Genomic DNA, 14684 nt, shown 5'->3' with positions numbered 1-14684 from the left:
GAAAATAAAAAGAAAAAAGAATAAGAAAAAGGAAATTTAAAAATGACAAGAAAATTGAGGACAAAGACAAAGTAGGAAAAAAAGATAAATAAAATAGAAAAAAACACACACATGAGGAAACAATATAATTGTGGTCTCTGTTTGTCAGGTCACCAAAAATCAGCTTACTGGGCTGTACAGACCAAAAACCTAGATCCTGCCAAGTGCTTATTTAGGTGATTGTAATTCCAGAACAATGGTTCCTTATAATATCCAGAGCAAGAAATGAGCCAGTCATACATAGCTGGAGATAATCCATAGTGGTTTTCTCACTTTTGGTCTGAAGAACCTTTTCCTCTTTAAAAAAAAAAAAAAAAAAAAAAGTGCTTATTCTTTAGGTGGGTTATAGAGGTTGGTATTTATTTTTTTGGAAACCTGAAGTATGCTACAGCAGCCTTTTTTATTTCCAGGTTCAAAATCTCTAATACCTTTTGGCTTTTAAACATGTCATAGTGTGTACACTCAAAATATTCAATACCTTTTTCTGAATTAAACTCTGAATGTTTGGTCTCAAAATGTTACTACAAATTAACTGACATCATGATACCCTAAGGAAATGTTCTGTTGCATAAGACACAATTGGGTACATGATTAACATCTGTAGAAAGGAGAGGGGAGGATATCCATTATCATAATTTCCCCAGAAGATCATATCGGATTTCTCATCAAAACCTTCAAGAACACTAGTGGGAGGATGTATTCAGTTATTGATGGAAGAAAACTGTCAATTATGAGTTCTGTATCCAGCAAAACTGAAATACTGTCATATGCAGCAACATGGATGAAACTGGAAGCCATTATGTTAAGTGAAATTAGCCAAGCACAGAAAAACAAATATTGCATGTTCTCACTCATATGTCAGAGCTAGAAAAGTAGATTTTATGAAGATAGAGCATGTATTGGTGGGGAAGCAGATAGAGGATGAAGGGGGAAAAAAGAATGTAAATATATTTATTACCCTGAACTGTATACTTAAAAATGATAAAAATAGTAAATTTCGTGTGTGTGTGTGTGTTTAACCTGAATAAAAAATATTTTTAAAAAAATGAGGGTGGAATTGAAACATTCTCAGATGTCTTAGTTTTTTTGTGCTGCTGTAACGAAATACCTTAAGACTGGATAATTTATGAAGAACAGAAACTTGTTTCCCACAGTTCTGAAGGTTGGGAAGTCCAAAATCAAGGCTCCAGCATATACGGTGTTTGATAAGTGCTTGCCCTCTGCTTTCAAGGTGGTCCCTTGTTTCTGTGTCCTCACTCGGCAGAAGGAATGAACTTGCTCCCTTGAGTCCTTATATAAAGTCATTAGTCCTATCCTTAAGGGTGGAACTAGTATGGCCTAATCATCTCTTGAAAGCCCCACCTCTTTATTTTTTATTTTTGCTAAAGATGGAGTCTCACTCTGTTGCCCAGGCTGGTGACAAATTCCTGGGCTCAAGTGATCCTTCTACCTGGGCCTCTCAAAAGTGCTGTGGTTACAGGTGTGAGCCACACCTCTTAATCCTGTTGCACTGGGGATTAAGTTTCAGAATGAATTTTGGAGGAACACAAACACTAAAACTGCAGCACCAGATGATCAAAAGCTTAAGGAGTTTGTTACCACTAGATCCCCCTTTACGAAGGAAGTCATAAAGGTTGAAATAAAAGGACATTAGACAGGAAATCAAATCTATATGAAGATATAATCATGTCTGATAAAGGTAAATATATGAAAAATTATAAAAGCTAGTACTGTTGGCCAGGCGCGGTGGCTCACGCCTGTAATCCCACTACTTTGGGAGGCCGAGACGGGCGGATCACAAGGTCAGGAGATCGAGACCATCCTGGCTAACACAGTGAAACCCCGTCTCTACTAAAAAATGCAAAAAAAAACTAGCCGGGCGGGTTGGCGGGCGCCTGTAGTCCCAGCTACTCGGGAGGCTGAGGTAGGAGAATGGCGTAAACCCGGGAGGCGGAGCTTGCAGTGAGCTGAGATCCGGCCACTGCACTCCAGCCTGGGCGACAGAGCGAGACTCCGTCTCAAAAAAAAAAAAAAAAAGCTAGTACTGTTTCTGTTTTTTACATGATTTAAGAGAGTAATGTATCAAGAAGTTGAAAAAAATTAAAAAAAAAGAAGTTGTTAGTCTGTGTTTTGGACACACACCACATAGAGACGTAATTTTGTGGCATTAATGGCTGAAAGGTGGTGGGGTTGGAGCTGTATAGGAGCAGATTTTATTTTATTTTATTTTATTTTTTATTTTTTATTTTATTTATTTATTTTTTTGAGACGGAGTCTCGCTCTGTCACCCAGGCTGGAGTGCTGTGGCCGGATCTCAGCTCACTGCAAGCTCCGCCTCCCAGGTTTACGCCATTCTCCTGCCTCAGCCTCCGAGTAGCTGGGACTACAGGCGCCCGCCACCTCGCCTGGCTAGTTTTTTGTATTTTTTAGTAGAGACGGGGTTTCACCGCGTGAGCCAGGATGGTCTCGATCTCCTGACCTTGTGATCCACCCGTCTCGGCCTCCCAAAGTGCTGGGATTACAGGCTTGAGCCACCGCGCCCGGCCCAGGAGCAGATTTTATATGTTATTGAAGTTAACTTGGTATTTGTTCACATCAGAGTAGTACAACTTTAGGGTGTTAAATATCACCCCCATGGTAACCAAAAAGAAAATAACTGTAGGATATACACAAAAGGAAAGAAAGGGGGATTAAAATGTTTTTTCTACATAAATCAACTAAACACAAAGGAAGATAATGCAGGAAATAGGGGACAAAACAACTGTGAGATATATATATAGAAAACATACAGCAAAATGACAAAAGCTCTGCCTTATCAGTGTTTAATTTAAAGGTAAATAGCTTAAACCCTGCAGTCCAAAGACAGATTGGCAGAATGGATAGAAAAACATGATCCAGCTTGTTGCCATAAGAGACTTCATTTTAGGCTGGGTGCAGTGGCTGAAGCCTGTAATCCCAGCACTTTGGGAGGCCGAGACGGGCAGGTCACGAGGTCAGGAGATCGAGACCATCCTGGCTAACATGGTGAAACCCCGTCTCTACTAAAAAATACAAAAAACTAGCCGGGCGAGGTGGCGGGCGCCTGTAGTCCCAGCTACTCGGGAGGCTGAGGCAGGAGAATGGCGTAAACCCGGGAGGGGGAGCTTGCAGTGAGCTGAGATCTGGCCACTGCACTCCAGCCTGGGCGACAGAGTGAGACTCCGTCTCAAAAAAAAAAAAAGAGACTCACTTTAGATCAAAGACAAAAAAATTTAATGTGAAAGGATGGAAAAAGATACTCTGTTCATACAGTAACCAAAAGAGATTGGGGTTGCCACACTAATGTCAGACAAAATATACTTTAAATCAAAAAAGTTTACAAGAGACAAAGCAGGACATTATATATTGGTAAAAGGTTTAATACAGCAAAAAGAAAAAACACACATTTATACACCTAATAACAGACCACTCAAATATGTGAAGCATGACTGACAATGGAAGGGAGAAATAGTTCTACAGTAGTAGTCGAGGACTTTAATGGGTAGAAGAACCAGGCAGAAGATAAGTAGGGAAATAGAATATAGTACTTGAACAATGTAAGAAACCAACTAGATCTTACAGACATGCACGGGACGTTCTACTCAACAACAGCAGAATGCATCTTAAGTGGACTTAGGACCTTCTTTAGGATAGACCATACATTAGGCCAGAAATTAAGATTCAATAGATTTTAAAAAATACTATACCAAGTATTTTCTTTGACAAAATGGGATGAAGTGAGAAATCAGTAACAGAAGGAAAACTGGAAACTTTGTGTAAATTAAGTAATGCCCTCTTCAAGAACCAGTGGTCAAGGGAGAAATCACAAGGGCAATTAGAAAAGAAAAAAAGGATTAGAAACAATTTAACAGAAAGAAAATAAAACATTGTAAAACCTATGAGATGCCACAAAAGCAGTGTTAAAGGAGGAAATTTATAACTATGCCTTCATATAAAAATGCCTTCATTAAAAAAGAAGGAAGACCTCAAATCACCAGTCTAACTTTTTACACCTTAACGAAGTAGAAAACAACAAACTCAAAGCTAGCAGAAAGAAGGAACTAATACAGTAGAGGTAAATAAAATAGAAAAATTCAGCAAATCCAAAAGTTAGTTCTTGGAAAAGACTAACAAAATTGACAATCTCTTACCTAGATTGACTAGGCCCGAGATCAGAATCTCAAATTCATTTACCTTTCTTTGCTCAGTTACTGGGACTGTACTCTTTCTGCTTTGGATGATGCCATCTCCCCAGCCTTGAAAGTGATAGGATTTTTTATGTAGGGAACTCTGAAAATTTCTCACACACAAAACCCTTTTGGATCTGATAAACTCATCAGCAAAGTTGCAGGATACAGAATCAACAAAAGTTCTGTTTCTCTAACATTAACAACGAACAATCTGAAAAGGAAATTAAGAAAGCAGTTATATTTACAATATTATGGAAAAGAATAAAATAGGAGTAAATTAGGTAGGAGAAAGATGTGTATAGAAAGCTACAGAACACTGCAAAAAGAAATTAAAGACTTTAATAAATGGAAAGGTAACTCATGTTCATGGATTTAAAAACTTATTATTAGGATCACAATACTCCCCAAAGTAAGAAATTCAATGCAGTTCTTATTAAAATCTCAATGATGATTTTGCAGAAAATAGAAAAATCCATCCTAACATGGATATGGAAAATCATAGGATCCCCAGTAGCCAAAATAATCTTGAAAACACGCAGCCAAGTTGGAGGTCTCACACTTCCTGATTTCAAAATGTACTACAAAGCTACACCAGTGAAAACAGTGTGGTAATGGCAGAGGTTCATATTTGAACTGTTGGGGTTTTTCACCTTAGTATTTGCTTTTTTTTTTTTTTTTTAACAGAGTTGTGCTCTGTCACCCACGCTGGAGTGCAGTGGCATGATCTCAGCTCACTGCAACCTCCACCTCCTGGGTTCAAGCGATTCTCCTGCTTCAGCTTCCCAAGTAGCTGGGACTACAGGCGTGTACCACCACGCCTGGCTTGTTTTTGTATTTTTTAGTAGCGACAGGGTTTTGCTGTATTGCCCAGGCTGGTCTTGAATCCCTGGCCTCAGGTGATTTGCTCACCCTCACCTCCCAAAGTGCTGAGATTGCAGGTGTGAGCCACCGCACCTGGCCCAGTCCCACTCTTGTACATCCATCACCACTGCCTATTTCCAGAACCTTTCCTCATGCCAACCAGAGACTATACAAATTAGGCAGTTATTCTCCGTTTACTTCTCCCCCAGCCATACTTGATAGATATGAATGTCAGCTAAGTGCTGTGAAGAACAGTAACACAGGGTGAGTGAAAGTGTGCCATTTTATGTAGGATGGTTGGGGAAAGATGGCATTTGAGCCACTAATGGTGCAGGAGAGGGAACAAGTGTGATATTGAGGCCAGGTGTGCTTAGCAGTTTGAAAGCAAAGCTAGAAGTACAGGAGAGGCAGAGGCACGAGATGAGTGTTTTATATTTTATTTTTAAAATGAAATATTTTTATTTATTTTAAAAACACACTTTTTTTGTTGTTTGTTTGAGACCAAGTCTTGCTGTGTTGCCTAGGCTGGAGTAGAGTGGCATGATCTCAGCTCACTGCAACCTCTGCCTCCTGGGTTACAAGCGATTTCTCCTGCCTCATTCTCCCGAGTAACTGGGAATACAGGTGCCCACCACCATGCCCAGCTAATTTTTATATTTTTAGTAGAGATGGGGTTTTACCATGTTGGCCAGGCTGGTCTTGAACTCCTGACCTCACGTGATCCGTCTGCCTCAGCCTCCCAGAGTGCTGGGATTATAGGCGTGAGCCACTGTGCCTGGCCTAAAAGCAATATTTTTAAGAAAATAGAGACGAGGTCTTGCTGTGTTGCTCAGGCTGGTCTCCAACTCCTGGGCATAAGCAGTCTTCCTGCCTCAGCCTCCTAAAGTGCTGGAATTACACTTGTGAACCACTGTACCCAGCCTATTTTATTTTTTACATTTTTAGAGTCAGGGTCTTGCTCTGTCATCTAGGCTGGAGTACAGTGGTGCGATTGTAGCTCACTCTAACTTCAAAGTTCTGGGCTCAAGCCGTCTTCTCTCCTCGGTTTCCCAAATCACTGGGATTACAGGTGTGAGCCACCACACCTGGCTAATTTTTAAATTTTTTTGTAGAGACAGCGTCTCACTGTATTGCTCAGGCTGGTTTTGAATTCCCAGCCTCAAATGATCTTCCTGCCCTGGCCTGTCAAATCGCTGGGGTTACAGGTGTGAGCTACCACCCCAGCGTTTGGTTTTTTAATTCTGCTTGTTTGTAGTGACATTCATCAAGAATAAATGACTTTAAAACAACAACGAAAAATCTTTAGGGGTTTTTACTCTTGGACAAGCATGCTTCTGTCTCTGAGCATTAGTTTTCTCATTTATCAGATAAAAGGGTTTGTAGTAAATCAATAATGTTCTGGTTGTGGATAGAAGTCTTGAGGGTTCCCTGAACATGATCCTTTGGTAGCATTGGATTGTTCTTGGCCATCAGAGGAATAGCTGTGTTTTATTTGTTTTTTACTTAACATTTCACATATGCGTTCATTTGAAATGTTTCTATTGCCACAAAGAAACAAAATCCCTGGCTCAGAGTTTTAAGGGGACTTACGGTTCTAATGCTACTCAGGCTTTGGTTAAGTAGTAAACAAACTACAGCTTGTTTTTAAGTTCAGTGAAGATCTTCAACCTACAGCCCCTCTGTTTTACAAATGAGTAAGATCCGTATCTTCTGTTCAAATTATTTTTCCAAAGAAAGCCAAATGCGTCATAAGCTGGTGTGGCTGTGAAATATGGTTTCAGTTAACATTGAGATTGTTGAGTAGCTACAGGGAAACTGAAAATTTACATTCTAAGGCAAATGTGTTAACCTAAGAGGAATAAAATTAAGTAGACTGTGTATTAGCTCCTCATGGTTTGGCAGGAATTCAGTGTTAATGGTGAAAACCCACAGGAGCTTAATGTGGTAGGTAAGGAAGGTTTATGTTAGTTCCTTTCCCCGATTGTCCCAGTCGCTGTGCATTGCCATCTCAGGTCAGCTTCTAGCCACGACTACCTAAAAGTTGTCTGAGGGAGGCTGTGCACTGGGTGATCTTGTGAGGCAGGCGGACATCTATTGTGCCAAGATCTTGTGGGCCCAGTTTGAGAATGGGTTTTCCGTTTTAGTCACTTTACACCTCCTTTGCAGGAATGTAGCTTTTGAAATAGAAGCAAAGTGTTGCAAAACCTTTGACATTCTGTTCTTTAGCACTTCCTCCTCAGCCTGAAGATCTCAGCTTTTGCTTGGGCATTACAACACCCCATGGTACCTGAACCTCAAGTAAGCTCTATTAGGTTTTCATATCTGCCTGTGTATAATGGTGACTTTTTTTTTTTTTTCTGAGACAGAGTTTCACTCTTGTTGCCTAGGCTGGAGTGGAGTGGCACAATCTTGGCTCACCACAACCTCCGCCCCCCGGGTTCAATCGATTTCTTCTGTCTCAGCCTCCCGAGTAGCTGGGATTATAGGCATGTACCACCACACCCAGCTAATTTTGTATTTTTAGTAGAGATAGTGTTTCTCCATGTTGGTCAGGCTGGTCTCTTAACTCCCGACCTCAGGTGATCTGCCTGCCTCGGCCTCCCAAAGTGCTGGGATTGCAGGCGTGAGCCACCGTGCCCAGCCTCGATGATGACTTATGAGTCAATTTGACTGGGCCTCAGATGCCCAGATATTTGGTTAAACATTCTGGATGTGTCTGTGAGGGTGTTTCTGGATGAGATTCGGTAGACTGAGTGAAGGTGACTGCCTCCCCAGGGTGGGTAAGCCTCATCCACGGGAGACTGAATAGAGAAGGAGGCTGAGCAGGAGAGTGTTCCTTTCTCCACCTGACCGTGCTTGAGATGGGGCATAGGAGTTCTTTGCCCTCTGGTCTCGAGGCTCCGACTAGAGCTTAACACCGTCAGTTCTCCTGATTCTCAGACCTCCCGACTACAGGTCATGGGACTTCTCAGCCTACATAATCCTGTGAGCCAATTCCTTGTAATAACTCTCTTTATGTGTAATCTATTGGTTCCGTTTATCTCTGGAGAGCCCAGATACTGCAGCAGTAATAGAGTCACTTTTTCCCAGAGATAGGTTTTATCTTGGAGGATTCTTATATTGATCTTTCCCATATCTCTGTTTCACAAACAGTTCCTACAATGTAGAGTGCTAATAACTGGTTTGTGAGTACCCCTTAGATACACTGGGATGAGCAATAAGGTCAGTGCTGTCACTTAACCGTCTGTTGATTGTCAGGCCTTTGTGTGGAAGCAAGGAAATTCATCTAGCAAGCATAACAGAGGCAAAGCCTGGAAGTGTAAGGTGGATGGGTTTTCGGCTAGCAAGAGCTACAGAAAAACACTCAGCCTCTAGCTTAAACTGAGTTATAAACATATGGAACTAGTGTAGACCTTGAAATCTTTTCTGGTCGAATCCTCTTTGTAGGGGTACCTAGGCAAAATCATGTCGTTTCACTGCCAGTCCCATAGCGACTTCAGTTAAGGTATAGACCTATATAAAATGTTTTATCCCTTAAAAAGCATCATCACCCATTTGCCTGTGGAATCCTCCCTACAACCCTAAGAGGTGGAGAGGAAGCTTTTCTTACAGATAAGGATGGAAATTGTACAGATGAACAAATTTGTTTCTAAAGCTAAGTAGAAGCAAGAGTACCAAGGAGTCAGATTTTTCCAGCCCCCAAATCCTTGGCATAAGTGTATAAAAAGTAAGCACAGCTGTTCTTGGGGTTTCTTAGCCTGTTGCCTCCTCCCCATGTTAAAATTCTGGCCTTTATTCTTCGAAGATAATCTCTGTACCCGGTTGAGGATTCAACATCTAGGTATCCTCTTTGGGAAGCGTTCTTTAAGCCCTCATATAATGGGTTAGATTCCTGATCATCTCTAGCCCCTTATTTTGTGTTGAGAGTTTCTTTTGATTATGAAGTCATACATACTCATTGTTTCAAAACTTAAAATACAGCAAACCATAGTCAAAGTCCTCTATACCCCCCCATCCCACTTGGAGGATGAAGTCTTGACTATTCCTATGACATCACACATATATTGCCATTTTCCTGTCTGCTTATCTAGGGTTTCCTTAAACCAGACTTGAAGTAGGGAGACTATCTTGGTCATCTTTGCATCTCTAGCAGTTGGGCTGGTGCAGGTGCTTGGGAAATGAATCTGTGCTAAGATCACCAGCCTCTGAACAGGCCTTATGTACCAAGGTCTGTGTCCAGATTGGCATGACCTCTGAGTTAACAGTCCTTTATTTAGATCTTCAGGACTGAATTCTCTGCCACAGATAGATTTGCCTTCTGGAAAAAGGCACCTCTCCTCTGGAGCAGCAGCTGTCAGCCTATAAATCCTGTTTTGAAAATTGGAATTTTAGTTAAATTACAGGGACAGAGTGTGATTGTATATAACTTAATTAACATATTGAAATAGGGATGTGAATAAGACTACTTTAGGCATTACTGAAAAGCAACCAAGCATTTAATGTTTTTATTTATATTTGTGCCTGCCAAACTGGCACCAGCCCCATCAAGATGTCTATGGTGCACTTAACTGTGCAGAAGGTGTGGAGCCTTTACATTTCCTCCCCCTGGACTTGGCACCATGTTTGCATGTTTTGCCAGTTATCTTAAAGTGGGATTTTAAATCTATTGTAAAACAAAAATAAACTTTATGGTACTTAATGCCACTGAAATATACACTTAAACATGGTGAAAAGGGTAATTGTTATATATATTTTACCACAGTAATTTATATAGGAATACTTTCTATAACTTTATGCGAATAAATTTGAAAACCCGGAGGGGAAATTCTGCTGGCAGTGTTGAACTATGGGTCAGTTTGTTCTAGGCAACAGATAGACTTTCCTGTGTGAAGATTAAACATGAAAAAGGCTAAGGAGGAGGGACAAGGGAAAAGAAAAGTGGAAACTTTAAGGGTTCCTGCTAACTCTTCCCAAGGAATTGGAAGGAATGTTTACTAAATGTTCCATTCCCTTTTAAGCTCTCCTCCCCCAACACAGTTAACCAAGCAAACTGTTATTTATTCTTTATAATAAGATCCCTCACTGTCACAGTTTTTCTTAACCTCCTCAAGTCTTATCACCCCCTACTTCCCACCATGACCCCCAAAATGGAAGTGATTATATGAAGACCTGAAGGATTACTTAAATCTCAATGAGTATTGAGTGCCTTCTGGGAGTAGGGAGTGAGATGGGGTGAGAGTTACTGGTCAAACAAACCTGAAGTACTTTGGAAGGTTTGGTTTGGGGCATTTCTAATTGTTGAAGTTACCTGGACCCCACTCCAGTGGGAGAGCCTGAGGGTGGAGATTAGAAGAGAATCTGAAGCCGGGCGCGGTGGCTCATGCCTGTAATCCCAGCACTTTGGGAGGCTGAGACGGGCGGATCACAAGGTCAGGAGATCGAGACCATCCTGGCGAACACGGTGAAACCCCGTCTCTACTAAAAATACAAAAAATTAGCCAGGCGCGGTGGCGGGCGCCTGTAGTCCAGCTACTCAGGAGGCTGAGGCAGGAGAATGGCGTGAACCTGGGAGGCAGAGCTTGCAGTGAGCCGAGATCGCGCCACTGCACTCCAGCCTGGGGCACAGAGCAAGACTCCGTCTCAAAAAAAAAAAAAAAAAAAAAAAAGCAGAATCTGTTTAGCTAGATTAGGATCCAATGAGAGCTTCTGCCCCAACTGTCCTGTTCAGAAAGCCACTCCTCCTCTAATATGGAATAGCTGTTGCAGTTGATTTTGAAAAAAATGTCAAAAATACACAAAGCAAAGAGACTCAGTGTAAAAGATACACTCTCCTACCTACTTTCAACAGTTAGCATTTTTCTGTATTTGCTTTATCTCTTCTTTCGATTAAGCTACTACAAAGTAAATTAGACCTCATGATACTTCACGTGTAAATGCTCTGAAGTCCTTTAATCTAGAATGTGGTCCCTCCTTTCCTTTTTCTGTCATTATCTTTACTTTTGGAAAGATCAAGCCAGTTGTCCTAACAGAGTGTTCCACATTATAGGTTTGTCTTGGTGCATCTTTTGATGTTTAATGTATTTCTCCATCCCCACTCTTTCTTGTGAAGTGGAAGTTAGGTCTAAAGGCTTGAATACATTTAGCTTTCATATATATACTATATATATGAATATAATATATATGTGAATATAATATATACAATATAATATATACTATATAATATATACAATATATTATAGACACAATTATATTGTATATAATATATACAGTATTATATATTATACAATATTATATATAATATTGTATATATAATATATATTTTATATATGTATATTTTTTTGAGATGGAGTCTCACTCTGTCGCCCAGGCTGGAGTGCAGTGGCGCAATCTCGGCGCACTGCAAACTCCACCTTCCGAGTTCACGCCATTCTCCTGCCTCAGCCTCCCAAATATCGGGACTGCGCCTGGCTAATTTTTTTTTTTTTTGTAGTTTTAGTAGAGATGAGGTTTCACCGTGTTAACCAGGGTGGTCTCAATCTCCTGATCTCGTGATCCGCCCACCTCAGCCTCCCAAAGTGCTGGGATTACAGGCGTGAGCCACTGCGCCCGGCCTAGCTTATATATTTTTAACAAGAATACTTCATTAGGTACCTCATGATGTCTGATTGTTCCAATTAGAGACAGTAAGTTTAATCATGGTATTAAGGTAGTCACAGCCATATCACTGCATTGTAAAGATACTTTTCTTTGCCCTACACCCATTCCTGTGTGATTAGGAAGTGCTCTGTGGGGTAATACTCTGGCGCCATGTGGATCTTTAAGTTTCTCACCCATCTTTCACGTATGGTATCACTGATCTTTACCTGAATCCCTTCATTAAAGATTGCAAAATTATTTTTTATTTCAATCATTTAAAATATATTCCTTCTACTGGCATTCACATGTTAGATTCCCCCCTGCTTTTCAACTAATGCAGTTCCTACTTAAAAGACAGGATACATTGTTTTCCTCTACCTACCTGTTTTCAGAGTGAGGAGTTATTGTTAGAAGTATTCATTCATCTTTAATGAAATTGTTTTGTTCATCAGATTATTTCAGGAGAGCAAGCAACAAGTGAGCAAAATAATCTGGGCCTGGCAGGATTACAGAGGTCAAAAGGGAGGACAGATGACAAGCTGTGAGCTGTGCCACAGAGATGGCAGCCTTCTCCCTCCCATTTAGCTGGGCTGGAAATGAGCTCCCTGTGACTCCTCTCTGTCCTTCCCCGGCTCCTCCCAGTCACCTCAGTGTGAGTGATGAGTAGTGCAGTGACAGCCTTGACCACATACCACATTTCTGTCCTGTAATAGCTTTGCTACCCACAACTTTCTCACTGTGCCAAAATCAGTGCCTGTCCAGTACCCTCGCCTTTTCTACCTCTCCTCTACCAGCGATACTGTGTTTAAGTTGAGTGGCCTTCCTGTCCTTCCTCACCATCCCTGCTTCTCATACTTACCCATACTCTTACTGAATTAACTTACCATTACTCTTGCTAATTCAACTCAAGTAATACAATTAAACACCTCCTAAAATGAAGAAACCCCTTAAATCTTCAGTTAACCTCTTTGTCTTAGTTCCTTTGGGCTGTTGTCACAAAATATCTTAGACTGGATAATTTGTAAACAACAGAAGTTTATTGCCCACAGTTTGGAGGCTGAAAAAGTCCAAGATCAGGGCTCCAATAGATTCACTGTCCAGTGAGGGTCACACTTCTGGATGGTTCCTTTTGTGTGTCCTCACATGATGGAAGGGGCGAGGTGGCTCTCTGCAGCCACTTTCCTAAGGGCCCTAGTCCCATTCACAAGGTCCCTACCCTTCCTGACTTAATCACTCCCCTAAAGGCCGTACCCCCTCTTTTTTTTTTTTTTTTTGAGATGGAGTTTCTCTCTTGTCGCCCAGGTTGGAGTGCAATGGCGCAATTTTGGCTCACTGCAACCTCCACCTCCCAGGTTTAAGTGATTCTCCTACCTCAGCCTCCAGAGTAGCTGGGATTACAGGCGCGTGCCACCACTCTGGGCTAATTTTTGTTATTTTTAGTAGAGACGGAGTTCCACCATGTTGACCAGGCTGGTGTCAAACTCCTGACCTCAGGTGATTCACCCGCCTCAGCCTCCCAGAGTGCTGGGATTATAGGCATGAGCCACTGCACCTGGCCAGGCCTCACCTCTTAATACTCTCACCTTGGGCCTTAGGCTCCAACATACAAATTTTGCAGGGACATTAACATTCAGACCAGAGCAGCCCCTCTACTTAGATGTGCACTAATGTAAAAATTAACACGAACTCTGATGTGCTTCACTGAATACAGGGACTCAAACATGGCACCCTCAACATATAAAATCAGTATGTTTGCCAAATTGCATCTCTCCAGAGGACAGAATCTGAACCAGTCACAGTAAGTTTCAAACAGTGAAACCAAGTAAATACCAGTTATGCAACAATAAATTAGGACACCCAAGAAGTCCTGGGTAACCACTGTCTTGGGAAACAGAAGACGGGTCTTTCACTAGGGCAGAAGGCATAAAATTGGACTAAATTTATTGTATGGTTCTTTTCGGGGTTCATGATTTTAAAATCAACTACCAAGAAGCTTTGAAAATAAAAATCAAAAGTCAACCATGATTTTCTTGAGGGAAGAGAAAGCAGCTCCTGAACCAAAGATCACTGTCTACACTGGCAGAGCACATCCTATAGGAATGATCATACGTTTTTGTTTGTTTGTTTCTTTATTTTTTATTTTTTATAGAGATGGCAGAGCAGATCCCATAGGAATGGTTATGTGTGTTTGTTTTTCTTTATTTTTTGCTTTTTAGAGATGGAGTTTCACCAGGTTACCCAGGCTGATTTTGAACTCCTAGACTCAGGTATTCCACCTGCCTCAGCCTCCCCAAAGTCCTGGGATTACAGACATGAGCCATCGTGCTTGGTCTGGGTCATATGTTTAACTCTCTGAGGAACTGCCAGACTGTTTTCCAAAATGCTGCACCACTTTACATTCCCACCAGCGGTGTAGAAGAGTTCTAATTTCTCCACATACTCGTCAAAACTCATTATCTGTTTGGTTTATTTATTTATTTATTTATTTATTTATTTTTTTTTTTTGAGACGAAGTCTTGCTCTGTCGCCCGGGCTGGAGTGCAGTGGCCGGATCTCAGCTCACTGCCAGCTCCGCCTCCCAGGTTTACACCATTCTCCTGCCTCAGCCTCCCCCGTAGCTGGGACTACAGGCGCCCGCCACCTCGCCCAGCTAGTTTTTTTTTTTTGTATTTTTTAGTAGAGACGGGGTTTCACCGTGTTAGCCAGGATGGTCTCGATCTCCTGACCTCGTGATCCACCAGTCTCGGCCTCCCAAAGTGCTGGGATTACAGGCTTGAGCCACCGCGCCCGGCTGTTTGGTTTATTTTTATTTTTATTTTTATTTTTATTTTTATTTTTATTTTATTCTAGTGGTCCTAGTTGGTATGAAGTGGATCCTCCTTTCTTTTGACCAACACTAGGGTCTGATTTGCCCTGATACCATCTCTTGCTGCAGCCTTC

At 41.4% G+C, this 14684-nt stretch overlaps 1 protein-coding gene across 6 annotated transcripts in view; it reads left to right on the top strand.

Annotated features, from left to right (window-relative positions):
* Nucleotides 1-14684, top strand: part of RAB7A (RAB7A, member RAS oncogene family) — an 88444-nt gene that overhangs the window by 31293 nt on the left and 42467 nt on the right. The gene's annotated exons all lie outside the window — the stretch shown is intronic.

The sequence above is a fragment of the Macaca mulatta genome, chromosome 2 (genome assembly GCF_049350105.2).
Source record: "Macaca mulatta isolate MMU2019108-1 chromosome 2, T2T-MMU8v2.0, whole genome shotgun sequence".
In the NCBI taxonomy this organism is placed as follows: Eukaryota; Metazoa; Chordata; class Mammalia; order Primates; family Cercopithecidae; genus Macaca; species Macaca mulatta.
This window is presented reverse-complemented; position numbering and strand designations above follow the sequence as displayed.